Here is a 17,112-nt window from a genome sequence, read left to right as displayed (position 1 = left end):
TAGTGTGATGAATAACTGTGGTGTATGACTTGCAAGTTCCATTTACTTGTGTAAAATGTATTCTTTACGGTCAATAAAATCGACTATAAGAAAAATTCTGCGTTCTTCGGAACCTAACTCATATTTATTTATTTTTTTACATGTGGTTTATCATTCATTTCAGCTCACTTTTTTATATGTCAAATAATTTAACTATGTTGAGGGGCCCCCCATCTTAACCACCCGCCGCTGCACTGCGGGGGTGACGATGTTCGTGATCGGCGGTTGCAATGACTACCGGCCACGCGCGATCGTAGACACGAGAGGCAGAACAGGGACGCACACAAATCCCTGTTCTGTGAGAAGAGGAGATGCAGATCGTGAGTTCCCAATAGCTAGGAACCACGATCTGTCATCTCCTATAGTCAGTCCCCTCCCCCTACAGTTAGAACACACAATAGGAAACACAGTTAACTCCTTGATTGCCCCCTAGTGTTAACCCCTTCCCTGCCAGTGACATTTATACAGTAATCAGTGCATTTTTATAGCACTGATTGCTATATAATTGTCAATCGTCCCAAAAATGTGTCAAAAGTGTCCGCTGTGTCCACCATAATGTCGCAGTCTCGATAAAAATCACAGATCGCCGCCATTACTAGTAAAAAAAGAAATAATAATAAAAATGCCATAACTCTATCCCCTATTTTGTAGACGCTATAATCTTTCCTCAAACCAATCAATATACGCTTATTTTGCGATTTTTATTAACAAAAATATGTAGAAGAATACATATCAGCCTAAACTGAGAAAAAAATTTTAAAAAAAATTGGGGGGTATTTATTATAGCAAAAAGTACAAAATATTGTGTTTTTTTTTTTTTTTTAAATTGTCGCTCTTTTTTGTTTATAGCACACAAAAAAAAACGCAGAGATGATGAAACACCTCCAAAAGAAAGCTCTATTTGTGGGAAAAAAAGGACAACAATTTTGCTTGGGTACAGCGTTGCATGACCGCACAATTGTCAGTTAAAGTGAAGCAGTGCCGCATCGCAAAAAATGGCCTGGTCATTGAGCAGCCAAATTTTCTGGGGCTGAAGTGGTTAAAGTGCCCCGGTCTCCAACTTTCCCTCATAGCCGGTCCAGCACCTGCCTGAAAAAAGTACCGACTTCCAACATCCCCTCACAGCCATTCCAACACACACCTGAAAAAAGTACTGGCCTCCAACCCCCCCTCGCAGCCGGTCCAACATATGCCTGAAAAAAGTAGTGGCGTTCAACCCCCCTCATAAACGGTCCAACACACGTGAAAAAAGTACCGCCTCCAACCTCCCCTCATAGCCGGTCCAACACATGACTGAAAAAAGTACAGGCTTCCAACCTCCTCACACCTCACACAATGCACACCTGAAAAAAAGTGCTGGCCCTCAACCTCCCCTTACAGATAGTCCAACACACGCCTGTAAAAAAGTACTGGACTCCAACTTCCCCTTATAAACGGTCCAACACACAACTGTGGGAAAAAAGGACTACCGGCCAACAACCTTCCCTCATAGCTGTCCCAACGCACACCTGTAGGAAAAAAAGACTACCAGCTTCCAACCACCCCACATAGCCGGCCCAACGTACGTCTGCAGAAAAAAAGACTTACGGCATCCAACCTCCCCTCACAACTGGTCCAAAGCACACCTGCAAAAAATACTTTTTTGTGGCACTCTTGTTTGTGAAGAGGGCTGGTGGTATTACTCTCTTGGGTGCTGATGAGAATCCTCCAATAGAATGATGATGTAGAAGAGGCTCCAGTGATTATAGCTTGACACGGAGGTCCTCTGATGCAGATCTGTTAAAGAGAAGAGACAATGGCAGGAATGTTTACAAAGCCGGATATTTAAAAATCTGTGTTGATGTTGAAAAACTCTAAGATTATATTACGATAAACTTGTACACTGTTCCTGAAATAGGATTCTATTATTAAAGGACAATAGTAATCTCCTTGAGACCTAATATACTACTGCACTATGAGAACAGACGAAGGTGCAGATTCTTCTCAGTACATTTGTAGATTAATGCTTTGCACATCATTCATTCGCAAATCAGTAAGCTAGAAAACACCACCAACCTTAACTGTCTATTTTTTGTTTTTGTTTCTGTTTCTTTTTCTTTTGCCTGGGATGACTGGGGTTTTTTTCTGCAGAGGGAGCTGATGGCACTTCAGTGGGAGGAGTTTCAATGTTGACTTCACATTTTGGTGAACTTTCAATGTGGACTTCACATTTTGGTGGAGTCTCAGTTTGAAAATCATATTTTGGGAAAATCTCAAGCTGTGTTTTGCCTTGTTCTGGTTTGTTTCGTTTTCTGTTTCTTTTTCCTTTGCCTTGGACGATTGAAGGTTTTTCTACAGGGGGGGGGGGCTGATGACACCTGTTGTCTTTGAATTTTTCCCCATCTGCTGCTCATGAAAGAGAACCCATAATCAAGCTCCTGGTCTTCTTTTGCAAATTCAGGCTTCTGTTCTTCTTTGGGAGAGGGTATGATTTTCTCAATTTTCATCTCCTTCTTTAGGTTTATTGGTGGGCACTGTGAAGAGAAGAAATTATTACTGAACAATATGTACAATGATGGCCTTTCTATTTGAAATAGTTATGCACTCTCAGGTGCTAGGGAAAAAAGGGTTGCAGAACATTGAACAATGCTCTGCCAAAGACCCATAGCCTTCAGTTTTCTACCAGTCTACCTACCTGAAAAACGGGTGGCTTCTCAGATCTTCAACAAGTCTGTCTTTGGTGTGGGCATTTGCACAGGAGCTGTAAAAATATAGAAAAATAGGTTATCTATACAATTATGTTTATTATGTTTATAAAAATCTATACAATCTATGTTTATAATATTAACAGAATAGCCATGTTTTTGCTGGCTACAAATAGTAGACATGTGCAGAACGAAAAAATTTGTTTAGTTTCGGATATATTAGTTATGTTACTAATTTTGTTTCATTATGGAATTTATTTAGTTTGGTTTCGAAATTCGTTTAGTTTCATTTTTGTTAAAGTTTGTTTCGTTTTCATTAAAATTCATTTGATTTATTCATTTTCTAACAAATTCCAACTTTTCAGAACAATTACAATTCGGATCGGTCGAAGAACGATTGATTGATTTGAATTCTGTGTGAAGAAATAGCTGGTTGTTAAGCAGCGGGCCAGAAAGCCAGCCGCCTGCGTCCTTAACAACCATGGATCATCATCTGTCAGTGGGCTTCCCCACTGACAGATGAATGTAATGAAAAGAATGCCAGCAATTGCCTGGCAATAGAAATGTTTTTAAAAAATGGTGTAGTGTCTACCCCCCCCCCCATACCCTTCAGTACAGTATGTTCTACCCCCCATCCTTGTTATCATGATACCCCATTGTCTTACCTATCCCATATCTAGGACAAGTCTACACTTTGATGTGATCTATGTACAGTACTATGTTTTACCCCCACCCCTATTTTCATGGTACCCCATTGTCTTACCTATCCCATATCTGGGACAAGTCTACATTTTGATGTGATCTATTTATAGTACTATGTTTTACCCCATCCCTATTATCATGCTACTCCATTGCCTTACCTTGTCATCTCAGTATCTAGTGGTGCCCTTTCCTCTATGAAGTCCAGCAGGTGTCCACCACTTAGGTATTCCATGAAGAATAATACATGATCCTGTACAGAGAAAAGAAAGATCAAGGTTAAGGCTTCTACGTAGTTTTCTTTATTCTTGGTCATGATTTTGACAGCCAGTGGCTCATCAGTGGAAGTGTGTGATGCCAAAACCACCTGGAGGGGAGAGATGGGGAGAAAATTATAGCTGACAATCAGGGACATTCTCACTCCTGACTGAAGTCTTATGGGCCGTAAAACACGATAGGATTTTCCGACAACAAATGTTCGATGTTAGCTTGTTGTCAGAAATTCCGACCATGTGTATGCTCCATCGGACATTTGCTGTCAGAATTTCCAACAAACAACTGTTTGAGAGCAGGTTCTCAAATTTTCCAACAAGAAGACTTGTTGTCAGAAATTCCGAGCGTGTGTACACAATTCTGACGCACAAAAGTCCACGCATGCTCGGAATCAAGCAGAAGAGCTGCACTGGCTATTGAACTTCATTTTTCTCGGCTCGTCGTACGTGTTGTATGTCACCACGATCTTGACGTTCGGAATTTCCGACAACATTTGTGTGACTGTGTGTATGCAAGACAGGTTTGAGCCAACATCCGTCGGAAAAAAATCCACGGTTTTGTTGTCGGAATGTCCGATCGTGTGTACATAGCATTACTCGTCCTGCTGCTCTGAGATATAAGTCAATGAAGAATCAATGAAGAAAGGTGAGGCCCTCCCATTTCACTACAACTCATTCCTTCATGAAGAAACTGTTGTCCTAGGTTTCACCACCCTGATTCCTTCTCTGTTGTATAAAGTTAGAAGCCCAACTGAATTTTCACTTGAACTCCAAAGCAAACTCTAAAACATTTATTTATTGGATGTGTTTCATAGCAGAAAGTAAAAAATATATTTTTTTTTTTTTTCAAAACTGTCTTTTTTTGTTTATAGCGCAAAAAATAAAAATCGCAGAGATGATCAAATACCACCAAAAGAAGGTTCTATTTGTGGGAAAAAAGGACACCAATTTTATTTGGGTACAGCGTTGCATGACCGCACAATTGTCAGTTAAATAATGCAGTGCCGTATTGCAAAAAATGGGATAAAGGGAATTATGCCGCGTACACAAGAGCGTACTTTTTGACCGGACTGGTCCGACGGACCGAGTCCGGCGGACACTCCGACCATGTGTGGGCTTCATCGGACCTGCAGCGGACTTTTTCGGTCGGAAATCTGACGGACTTTAGATTTGGAACATGTTTCAAATCTTTCCAATGGACGCGAGTCCGGTCAAAAAGTCTGCTTGTCTGTATGCTAGTCCAACGAACCAAAACCGACGCTAGGGCAGCTATTGGCTACTGGCTATCAACTTCCTTAATTTAGTCCAGTCGTACGTCATCACATATGAATCCGTCGAACTTTGGTGTGATCATGTGTAGGCAAGTCCGTTTGTTCAGAGAGTCCGTCGGAAGTCCGCCGAAGGTCCGCCGGATAGACCGTCGGACCAGTCTGGTCGAAAAGTCCGCTCGTGTATACGCGGCATAATACCGCACTGATGGACCAAAGTAATGGTGTAGCAGCCAGCACAACAATAAACAAATTGTGTATAATGTAAAAAAAATAAGTGCAGCGCTAATAAGTGAAAGTACCTTGCTAATATACAATGCACCTGGTTAATGCTAACCCGGTCAATATGACGCTTATTGACATAAGTGTGATATTGCTGAATCAATAAAGACAATAATTATAGAGACTGCTTGATATGCAGAAAAATTACACAGTGAACCAAACAGTTGAAAATTTCTAGTGCAAACATAATGTCTCGCAGAGATTAAATAATCCACCAGAAAATTGCAAATGGATAGACTTGTAAACAATTTGTTGATAAATTAATAAATAAGAATGTCTAAAACATCAATGGTGCAACATACACGAGAAAAGGAAAAAAGTAGGTCAAAAAATCGTAAAGTGAAAAATAAATAAATATGAGGATGAATAGTTCATATCATGATCCAAAGAAAGAAAAGTGAAATCCAAGTGCTGGCAAAGATGGTCACATGAAGTGAGAAGATATCCACCACTGGTTAGGTGAAGGCTTACCGGAGCACGTGGACTCAACAAGGCATATGCCCAATGAGCCAATGGAGCTGGAGGTGTACCCACACTAATGGGGAGAGATTCCACGTACTCTGTGTTGGCCACGATAGAAGGTGATCTTGGTAGGTCAGCAATGGTGGACCAAAAACAGACTGTATCTCTAAGTGGAACGGTGTATCCAGAAGAGACAAAAAAGTCTTCACATAGTGTAAATCCAAAAGTTAAAAGATAAAAAGTAAAAATTGTACAGGTCAAGAACACTCACAAGTCCATAATGATAAAGCGCTTGTGAAAAAAATATATCATAACTCAATGAGAGAGACCCTAACTGACGCATTTCGTCTAATAAGACATCATCTGGGTACATAATTTTTTCCACTTTATCGCAAAAAATGGCCTGGTCATTAAGGAGGTAAAACCTTAAAAGCCAAAGTGGTTAAAAAGCAGCCACAACTTAAATATACTCTGCCAGCATACTGCATAATGGAACCCTTGTTCTCTTTCTCTCTGAAAAAGCAGAGGTCTCTCTTTACGGAGGTTAAGCATGTCCCTTTCTGAATCAGAGCCCGGGATTCTCCAATAAGTATCAAACATGAGCATTGCTAATTGGAGAGCTCTACATCAGACTTATTAGGGGCGTGTTAAGCCACTCTAAAGAGACCACTGCTTCTCAACAGAGAGTAAGGGGTCTGCTGTGCAGTATGTTGGCAGGGGACAGGCTTTTCTACTTTGGTTTTAGCTACGTTCGAAAAAATTAACTGTAATCACCCTTTAAAAAGAAAAAGAGAGAAAAGTGGGACTTTAAATGAAGCACACAGCAGCACAACGCAGGTCAAGTGACCAAAATTCATTTATTTGGTAAAATCCTTGGTATGTAAAAAACATTTTGGGCATCCAACCTCTACAATGCTGTGGGCATCAAGCCTCTATATAATAAACCATGGATTTATTATACATAAAATACACATAAATTACACAATAGGTCATGATCCATTGTCACACAGAGAGCAAAGATAACAATCAATATGCATGTGTACATTAGTTACTATGATTAGACCCAAAAAGAGCCATGAAAATTAGGACAAATAATTAAAATAACAAAAGAGATTTAATTCCATGACAGATACTTATGGAGGTAAGTGGAATCATTGAAATCTTGGTATTCCATGATATGGGAAGATTGGTAATAATCAAAGCTCTACGCATTTCGCGGTATAGCATCCGCTTATCAGGAGCATACGTCATGGAATGATTCTAAAAAATATTTTTTATTTAAAAAAAAAAAAATAATATTTTCAGTAAATAAGCAGGAAATGAAAAAAGGTTTTGTATACAAATATTTTACTTGTATAGAATGAATTAAAGGTTGTGCGTCCAAACTCACGTCTGCATCAGCGATCCAGTGAAACAGCATCCAGAATCGCAGAGAGCTGTAAAGCAAAGCCGGCCGACGCCAGGGTGATCTGCGGGAATGGGAACAACGGCCATAGGCAAAACCATTGCTGGTGGGTGCAATGAGTGTGAACCTCCATATGGGAAACCTATATGAAACAAATCATAGTGATATGTGTTGATGTGTAAGTATGAGAAAATGTGAAAAGAGTGATGTGGTGACAACGTGAAAATAAGGAGAGAGAGTGGGATAGGAAGGAATGGAGAAAAAACAAAGAGAAAAATGAAGCCAAGAAAGAACATGAACAATAAAGACTGGTGAAAAAGAAAAATTAGGGAAAAAGGAATGATACCTGGTGTGCTCAGAGTGGACAATTCCAAGCATGTGAGTGTGATGCTGAACAAGAAAGAAAGTGGAGTGTGTGAAGGCCAGCCTTTGAGATGCCTATATAGGTGTTCCACCATGGCCCAGCCCCCCATGTCAAGTCAACAGACAACACCCGAGAGTGTAGCACGAGTGTAGCACTTTCAGCTGGGCGGCTCAGCCGTCAGGCGATTAGCACCAATCCATCTCCCCAGTGTGTCCACCGAACAGAAACACACCACCGGAATAGCACCACAAGGACCACATAGCACCACAAGGACGCCCTGCGACCGGCGGATGTGACGTGACACAGAGAGGGAAGGACCATGCATCCGCCCCCTCCCCGACACCCGAGGGTGGGGAGAGGGGTAGGAGACCCACGTGAAACACCGCAGATAATGGAGGCGAGCAAATGCAGACAGATCAGCGATATCAAAAAAACTGTCCAAGGATCGCAGATGCAGACCCAGCAGGACACATCAACCAAACAACAGTATGGAGGGTTAATTGTGGGACCACTGATACCAATGGCCCACATAAATATAGGAAGTAATTGTGTGACTGCTGCTGTGTGCTTCCATTCCGGGTTATGTATTCAAAAATGGAAAATTTTGGGACTTTAAATGAGGCTAGCACCAAAGGGATGCTCGCCTCCATCCCGGTCATTGGTTAAAAAGAAAAAGAGAGAAAAGTGGGACTTTAAATGAAGCACACAGCAGCACAACGCAGGTCAAGTGACCAACATTCATTTATTTGGTAAAATCCATGGTATGTAAAAAACATTTTGGGCATCCAACCTCTAAAATGCTGTGGGCATCAAGCCTCTATATAATAAACCATGGATTGATTATACATAAAATACACATAAATTGCACAACAAGTCATGATCCATTGTCACACAGAGAGCAAAGATAACAATCAATATGCATGTGTAGATTTGTTACTATGATTAGACCCAAAAAGAGCCATGAAAATTAGGATAAATAATTAAAATAATAAAAGAGATTTAATGCCATGACAGATACTTATGGAGGTAAGTGAAATCATTGAAATCTTGGTATTCCATGATATGGGAAGATTGGTAATAATCAAAGCTCTACGCGTTTCGCGGTATAGCAACCGCTCATCAGGAGCATACATCATGGAATGATTGTAAAAAATATTTTTTATTTTAAAAAAATATATATTTTCAGTAATTAAGCAGGAAATGAAAAAAGGTTTTGTATACAAATATTTTACTTGTATAGAATGAATTAAAGGTTGTGCGTCCAAACTCACGTCTGCATCAGCGATTCAGTGAAACAGCATCCAGAATCACAGAGAGCTGTAAAGCAAAGCTGCCCGACGCCAGGGTGATCTGCGGGAATGGGAACAACGGCCATAGGCAAAACTATTGCTGGTGGGTGCAATGAGTGTAGGATGCGAACCTCCATATGGGAAACCTATATGAAACAAATCATAGTGATATGTGTTGATGTGTAAGTATGAGAAAATGTGAAAAGAGTGATGTGGTGACAACGTGGAAATAAGGAGAGAGAGTGGAATAGGAAGGAGTGGAGCACTTTCACCTGGGCGGCTCAGCCGTCAGGCGATTAGGGCCAATCCATCTCCCCAATGTGTCCACCGAACAGCGATACACCGCCAGAAATATAGCGCCACAAGGACGCTATTTGGTAAAATCCATGGTATGTAAAAAACATTTTGGGCATCCAACCTCTAAAATCATGACCTATTGTGTAATTTATGAGTATTTTATGTATAATCAATCCATGGTTTATTATATAGAGGCTTGATGCCCACAGCTTTTTAGAGGTTGGATGTCCAAAATGTTTTTTACATACCATGGATTTTACCAAATAAATGAATTTTGGTCACTTGACCTGCGTTGTGCTGCTGTGTGCTTCATTTAAAGTCCCACTTTTCTCTCTTTTTCTTTTTAACCAATGACCGGAATGGAGGCGAGCATCCCTTTGGTACTAGCCTCATTTAAAGTCCCAAAATTTTCCTTTTTTGTAATCACCCTTTATTTTGATGCATCTGGAATGTATTTAGCTAAATTAATTGGAAAGATTAAATGGCTTTTAATTGTAGGTTCAGTTCTGCAACAGTCACACAACCCAAAATAAAAACACTTTTCTTTAGTAGAGTAGAAGGAGGGGATTTCTGTCTGTGTCCTTGTCACAGATTTTCCATCACTTCCTGTCTGATGAAACCATTGTCAACAGGACAGGAAGTGAGAGGAAATCTCTTTAATGGAGCCCTGGATAGTGATAAAACTCAGAAGGGGTTCTAAACTCCACCCGCTCTGTCTGAATATTTTAAATTTAAAGATCTAATCACTTACCTTTCCGAAAACACCCTTTCCAAGAATTTAATGGAATCTGAAGCCATCCAATGTCATTGGGACGATCTCCAAATGGTCAGATTCTGGTGAAGTCTTGATGTGACTGTGGAGTTTTCGCAGAATCCGACATCAATAGCGAGGGTTTCGTGGAGTCACTTTCTGGAGGAAGCACAAGTGAATATGACATTTTGGTTTGGTCTAGCTGCGAATGGCCCTTTTTGCTGGAGACTCAAAGTGAACGTCATATTCAGTTGGGACTGACATGTGGGAGTAAAGTCGTGCAAGTTCAGCTGAACTCACACAATTTCATTCCCGCAGTCAGTATGAACCTAGGCTTAAAGCCTATGAAAACATATAGGGTACTGAAATTTTTCACTGTTTCACAGGTGCACGCAATTTTAAGGTCTGACATTTTAGGAATCTATTTACTCAGCACAAACTCTTCTTTTATATTTTATCAAAAATTGGATAATAAATTGCATTGATGTGCCTAAAAATTATCTTTATTTTATTTTTTACTGTAATTATGCGTTTCTTAACCACTTGCTTACTGGGCACTTAAACCCCCCTCCTGCCCAGACCAATTTTCAGCTTTCAGCGCTGACGCACTTTGAATGACAATTGTGCGGTCATACAACACTGTACCCAAATGAAATTTTTATCATTTTTTTTCCCACAAATAGAGCTTTCTTTTGGTGGTATTTAATCACAGCTGGGATTTTTATTTTTTGCTAAACAAACAAAAAAAGATGGAAAATTTTGAAAAAAAAATCATGTTTCATAGTTTGTTATAAAATTTTGCAGACAGGTATTTTTTCTCCTTCATTGATATGCACTGATGAGGCGGCACTGGTGGGCACTGATAGGCTGCACTGATGGGCACAGTTAAGGCAGCACTGAGAGGCACAGTTAAGGCGGCATTGATAGGCACAGATAAGGCGGCACTGATGGGGACAGATAAGGCGGTACTGATGGGCACTGATGGCCACTGATGGGCCTTGATGGGTGGCACTGATGGGTGGCACGGATGGGTGGCACTGATGGGTGGCACTGATGGGCACTGATGGGTGGCACTGATGGGCGGCACTGATGGGCACTAATGGGCAGCACTGATGGACACTTATGGGCACTGGTAGGTGACACTCATGGGCACTGATAGGTGGCACTGATGTGCAGCACTGTTGTTGAGGCACTGATTGTGGTCACTGATAGGTGGCACTGTGGGCACTGATGGGTGGCACTGTGGGCACTGATGGGTGGCGCTGGTGGGCACTGGTAGGTGGCACTGCTGCCTATTGCTAGGTGGCACTGGCAGGGGGCACAGGTGGGCACTGAGGATATGCAGCAGCTCGCCGTGAGAGGGACTGATGTCCCTCTCACGGCCGCCGGTGATCGGCTTTTTTTTGCTCCTCACGCTGTCAGCGCGAGGAGAAAAAATAGCTGATTACTGGCTCTGTTGACATCACATGATCAGCTGTCATTGGCTGACAGCTGATCACGTGTTAAGGGGTCGAGATCCCTTAACACATCAATGGACGTAGTCCCAGCAAAGCAGGTCCGCGCTGTAGCCGTCATTCGGCTATAGCGTGGATCTCAAAGTGGTTGAACCATTGTGCTAATATCGTGTAACATTAAAAAATGGATTTACCAACATTTTATTCTTTAGGGTGTCTTCTTTGTTTTGGGAGTTTTATGTAATCCTAAGGCTAAAATTATTTTTAAAACATGTAAACACAAAAATATAAAAATGGCTCTGGTACGCAAGTGGTTAAAATTCCAATGCTTCCTGGAGCCATGGAACACACGGGGAGCTGGTGATCACCGGCTCCCTGTGCGTTCCACAGCTTCAGGAAGCGTCGGAATTCACCGGCGCCATCCTCCTGAGTACATCAACTGCAGAGGCCACACTGACGCCCCGCTCTGATGCCTATTATGATTTAGATTTGTGAGTACCAGTCTTTCTATTATTATTAAACATCCATACATACTACACTTAGGTTGGCTCTTGTGTTTTCTCCTCACTTGCTCCCTAAGCTGCTTCTTGCTTTTCACGAGCTGCCACTCAAGCAAGTCTATGTATGGACTTTAGATGGACACTTTGGACTATTTTATTGATCCTGATTGATCTTATTTACATTGATCCTATTTGAGAACTCCAGGCTCATTAGTATGGGCATCCTTGCGCCAATTCTTCCCCTCTTGTTTTCATGAAGTTCAATTGGCTGTCGCGCTGTGCTGAAAAAAGTACTGTACGCAGTACTTTTTTTTTGCGCACACCACCGCAATGCAGTGGTGCCAACTGGACATACCAGAGACAAGATATTTTGCCTTTTCTTGAGGCTAGACTATGCTGGAATAGCCACCCAACACAATCCCACAGCATCTAGTGTGCATGAACCCTAATGGGAGCAATTAAAGCATTGCTTAACTGCATGGTTTTACTTCCCCCCCAACCACACATGTGAAAGAGTCCAGAATGAGAAAAAAACAGAGCTTTAGAATCCTATAGAAGGAGTAACCACTGTGTAGATACCACCAGAAGTGACCTTTGTACATCCTGTGCTCATTCTCTCTCATCTCCACTTCTCTCTCTCCTCTCATTGCTCTGCTCAAATATTTCCTCTTCTCCCTGCACTCTCTTTCCTCTCCTCCCTTTGACCCCCATCTCTCTCCTTACCCCTCTCTACACCTCCTCTTTTTCCCCTTGCTCTATCTTCTCACCCCCATCTCTCTCTCCTATTCCCCCCCCCCCATCTCTTTCCCTCCCACACTCTCCTTTCTCCTTCCTCCTCCTGTATCCCTCCCCCTCTCACCCTCCCCCCTTCTTCCTCCCACCCTCTCTCTTCCCCCTTTATCACCCACCTTTTCTCTTTGCTCCCCTCTTTCTCCCTTTCATCCTGCACTCTTTGCAACTTGGCTAGTTCAGCAGGGACTGGCCAAGTTTCGTTCCATGTATGGCTGTCTCCTCTTGACAGAAGTCAGTCAACTGACTTCTATTGAATGGGAATGTCGTCAGAATACAATAGCACAACGGGGAGGATTCCTTGTGTGAATGGAGGAATCTAATTTTTTTTTTCATTCAGCCTGCATGAAAAAAAGAAAGAATAATCTTTGGGCATCTTTACTCCTGACTCCTGCACCCTCTATATATTGTACATTACATAGTCCTGACCAAAGTGTTCATTATCTCAACAGTTGCTGGTTTTAATGAAGTTTTTCTTTACAAATAGGCTTAGTCAGGCAAAATTATATCTTTTTGTGTGCAGAAAAGTATGTGGTACATGAAAGTTTTCATTTTTAAAAAGGTTGTTGTGCTGAGGTTTATGTGAGTCTGTTAGACTGTGGCTTGTGGCACAGTAATCAGGAGTATATTGTGGGTACAAGGAATGTGTGCATGTGTAGACTGTATACAAAAACTAGGCTTAGATTCTGTTTAATTGTTGCCCTTTAAGTCTCTCCATGGCAAGCTACGTCCGCAGATGCGGCATCGGGTTGCTATTGCATGGTATGTCAGCACATGTGACTGGGGGGTCTGTGCAGGTGCCCCCATTTGGCGGCAAGGGTTGTTCGTGTGCCTTATCATGTACACATGGCGTTGGAGGTGGAGCTCACTTGTCCCTCTGGGGATATAAATTGGGTGCTTGCCATGGCTGGGATCTTTTTGTTCCTTCCTATTTCCTGTTTCACTCACACACAGCAGTTTCACTTCATTCAAGGAGTGAATCTATCACTCCTTGATAGATCCTAATCATCTATTCACTCCCTTCACATTTGAGCACTTAACTTTAGCATGGTATGCCATATACATTGTCCCACATATTATTAGGTTCACTTACGTGGCTCATTCATGCACACACTATTACTCATTCATTTTATTTATTTCACTGACTCCGAGTTTCCAAGTCCATCTAGCTTTGAACAACATTAGTTCATATGTATGTGTGTATGTGTGTGTATATATATATATATTTTTTTATTACACTGTATACTTCGTGGTTACTATACCAACAGATATACATATATTCTTATTTTAGCTGACATATACAATGGACTTGGATACATTCTATGCGGGACACACACTCTATCACACTGTTTTTGTCATATTTTTTTATTTACACTTTTTTTTTTTCTATTGTTCCCCAGATTCTAAGGCCATACCATTATTGAACCAGATTGGTTCATGCATATTTATACTTATATCATATGCTACTTTACTTACATTGCATTTATGTTTCAGTTGACATTATTAATGGATACTGGGAGATCTTTGGTGACACATTCCCCCATCCCGGCCATGTGTGCCCCCGTTTGTGCTCTGTTGGGTTGGTTTTTCCTCTGCCTCCTCAGCTCCCGAGCCAGACGCTCATTACTGCCGCCTCTAGGTATTCAGCATTTGGTAGTCTGATCCAGCCCCTGGTGAGTATAGGACCGTACGTTTTGGATCCTCTTGACTAATTGTCACGATACCATCTCTGTGTTGATACTTATTTGGTTCATTATACTCCCTAACCATGTACTACACACGAATCTACCCCTGATGAAGCGAGCATGGTCTTGCGAAACGTGTTGGAATACTTTTCATGTACTTGCAATTAACATTTCATACCATGATACGTGTAATGACATTTTTTACCGTATGTATCATTTCAGTGGCTTGGCTATGATTCATGTTGTTTATGTTTGCGTAAGACTGCGTTTACCCCTTGGGAAAGGGGTGGTTTGCGGGTGACATCAGGCCTTTTCCTTTTTGGCTATGTGCGCTGCTGGACTTATTTTCTACTCAGTTCCAGTGTTCCTTAGGTCTTTCATAATCCTAGTCATGCTCACATTTTTTTATTGTAAAGCCAGCAGATTACTTGTTATGGGTATTGTTAATGTTTATTTATTGTTTATATTTTTTAAAAATCAATTCTCTTAGTTTATAATAGGAGTTTCTCTCATATTTCAGGTTTTCAGTTAAAAAAAATGCCCTTTGTCAGTATATTTTCAATGTTTTGTCAGTTAAAAAAAAGTTGTGTGGGTTTCGCAACTATGTCTGGAAGGAGCCGAGCGGAAGCTGAATGGCCGCACAAGGCAATTAACCCAGCAGCCGCCAGGCATCTTTACTTTACTATGTAATCAGTGGTGACTACCTAAAGTCACTGAAATCTACACCCAATTTTCACTTTGGTGCGCACAGTGCACTGCACTTTCTTTTCCCTGATGATCTTGCACACAAGCAGGGTTGGATTTCTAGCCAAGCAACCCATAGGCAGTGAAGCTCTGGTGCATTAGGCCCTATTCATTACCTGTTCACCCCCATATCATAATTCAGTGACTCAAATAAATCCATGAATTTGCGCTAGCACAGAATTATATCATGTTAACAATTGAAGCAGGAAAATGAAGAGATAGGTGAGATGCCTTTCAATGGTTCACTAAGTACATTTTAGCAAACCAATTTAACAATGATCCATTGATTCAGCTAGCCAAACAAAGAGAACCATGTAATCTAAATGGGCAATAAATTATATTTCGTTAGGTGTCATTGATATCTAGATTTTAATAGAAAGAAACATATAGATTTATGCTTAGCTACACTAATTTAAAGCAGTGTTCAACTCAAAACCATAATATATGGCAGCTTACCAATCACAAATCATTAGATGTGGTGGCTGTTTTAGTTTTCTTTTTTAAGTGTTTTCATCTGGTGATCTGGCCAGTGACACACCTCTTGTATCTTATTGCTCCCGCTGAGAATGAATGAGCGCAGAGACACCCCTGGAAAGCTGCATGTCAGTCTGGGGGGGTGGTAGATGTACTAGCAGATTTAGATATGCTAACACATTGCAGCCAAACTAGAGCTACTGTAATACTTTATGAGCAGTTACAGCAAACAGTCTTCTTTCTTTTTTTTGAGATAGAGTTTACATAAATAAAAGCTAATCATTCTAAACACCCCTGCTAGTGTTAGGGCTTGTTTACACTTGACCATATTTCTAAAGTTTAACAAATGCTCCTATAGCGCTAGTATGGGCGTTAGACTCGAGTTAATGAGCTTTAGTATTGGTGTTAGACTGGCATTTTTCATTACAGGAATTATACTAATCTTAACGCCCCGCAACCGCACTGCAACTGCCTGCCAGAGCATTTTCAAAGCGTTATCATAGACTTGAATGGGAGGCGTTGAAAATCTTAAAACGCCTCCTGACTCGACATGAGGCTTCAATTTTGAAACAAAGCAAAGCTAACGTTTCATGTTTTGATAATGTGAACAGCACTGTGTGCTATCCATTGTATCATTTGCATAGACATTTGAGGGGCATTTTTAACGCCTCTCACACGCCTGCTTTTAATGCCATGTAAACTTAAATAGTTTAAATAGTTTGTCTCAGCTCTTTAACTTGTTTTTTGACAAACAACAGACTTACTGGCTAGATCACCGGATGAAAATTGAAGAAAGAAAACCTAAAAAAGAAAACAATTGCAGCCCTTACATCGAAGTCATGGTAAGCTGTACTATATTAAATGTTTGAGTTTACTAACTTTTCAAACAACAGGTTTACATTAATCAACCCTCTCCCCATCACCACATAATCATCTTGTGTTTGCACCCCACCATGGTGTTTGGGGAGCAGTGTAAGCTGCCCTGTGTGAGCTATGAGTCCCTCAAGTCGAAGCTTAGTTATAGACACTTTCCATGTGACAGCACTTAGGGTCCTTTCACACTGGGCGGTTTGCAGGCGCTATTGCGCTAATAATAGCGCCTGCAAACCGACCCAAAAGTGCCGCTGCTTTCATTCCAGTGTGAAAGCCCCGAGGGCTTTCACACTGGAGCGATGCACTGGCAGGACGGTAAAAAAAGTCCTGCCAGCAGCATCTTCGGAGCGGTGAAGGAGCAGAGTGTATACTGCTCCTTCACCGCTCCTGCCCATTGAAATCAATGGGACAGCGCGGCGCGACAACCATTTCTCGACGCCGACGCCCGCCCCAGTGTGAAAGGGCCCTTAATGATTGGCCTAGCACTGTCACACAGGATGAGTCACAGGCTGGAAGTATTTTCTTTGCTCCCTGCAGCACAGGAGTGAAGGTAAAGTGAGCATGCCCTGAAGGGAAGGACTTTAATAAAGCTCTTATCTTTCCAGCATTCCTCCTCCACCCCAGTCTACTGCTGTGCCCGCAAAAATTCTATGCAACTTCAATAGTTAAACATTGTTTGCCATGCGCATGCCTGACAATTCATGACAGGCTTAGTGATTGGCTGTGGAGCACTTATGGGAGACATGGGAGGTGTCATAGGTTCCCACCATACCTGGAAATG

The sequence above is a fragment of the Aquarana catesbeiana genome, linkage group LG03 (assembly GCF_042186555.1).
Source record: "Aquarana catesbeiana isolate 2022-GZ linkage group LG03, ASM4218655v1, whole genome shotgun sequence".
NCBI classification, from domain to species: Eukaryota; Metazoa; Chordata; class Amphibia; order Anura; family Ranidae; genus Aquarana; species Aquarana catesbeiana.
This window is presented reverse-complemented; position numbering follows the sequence as displayed.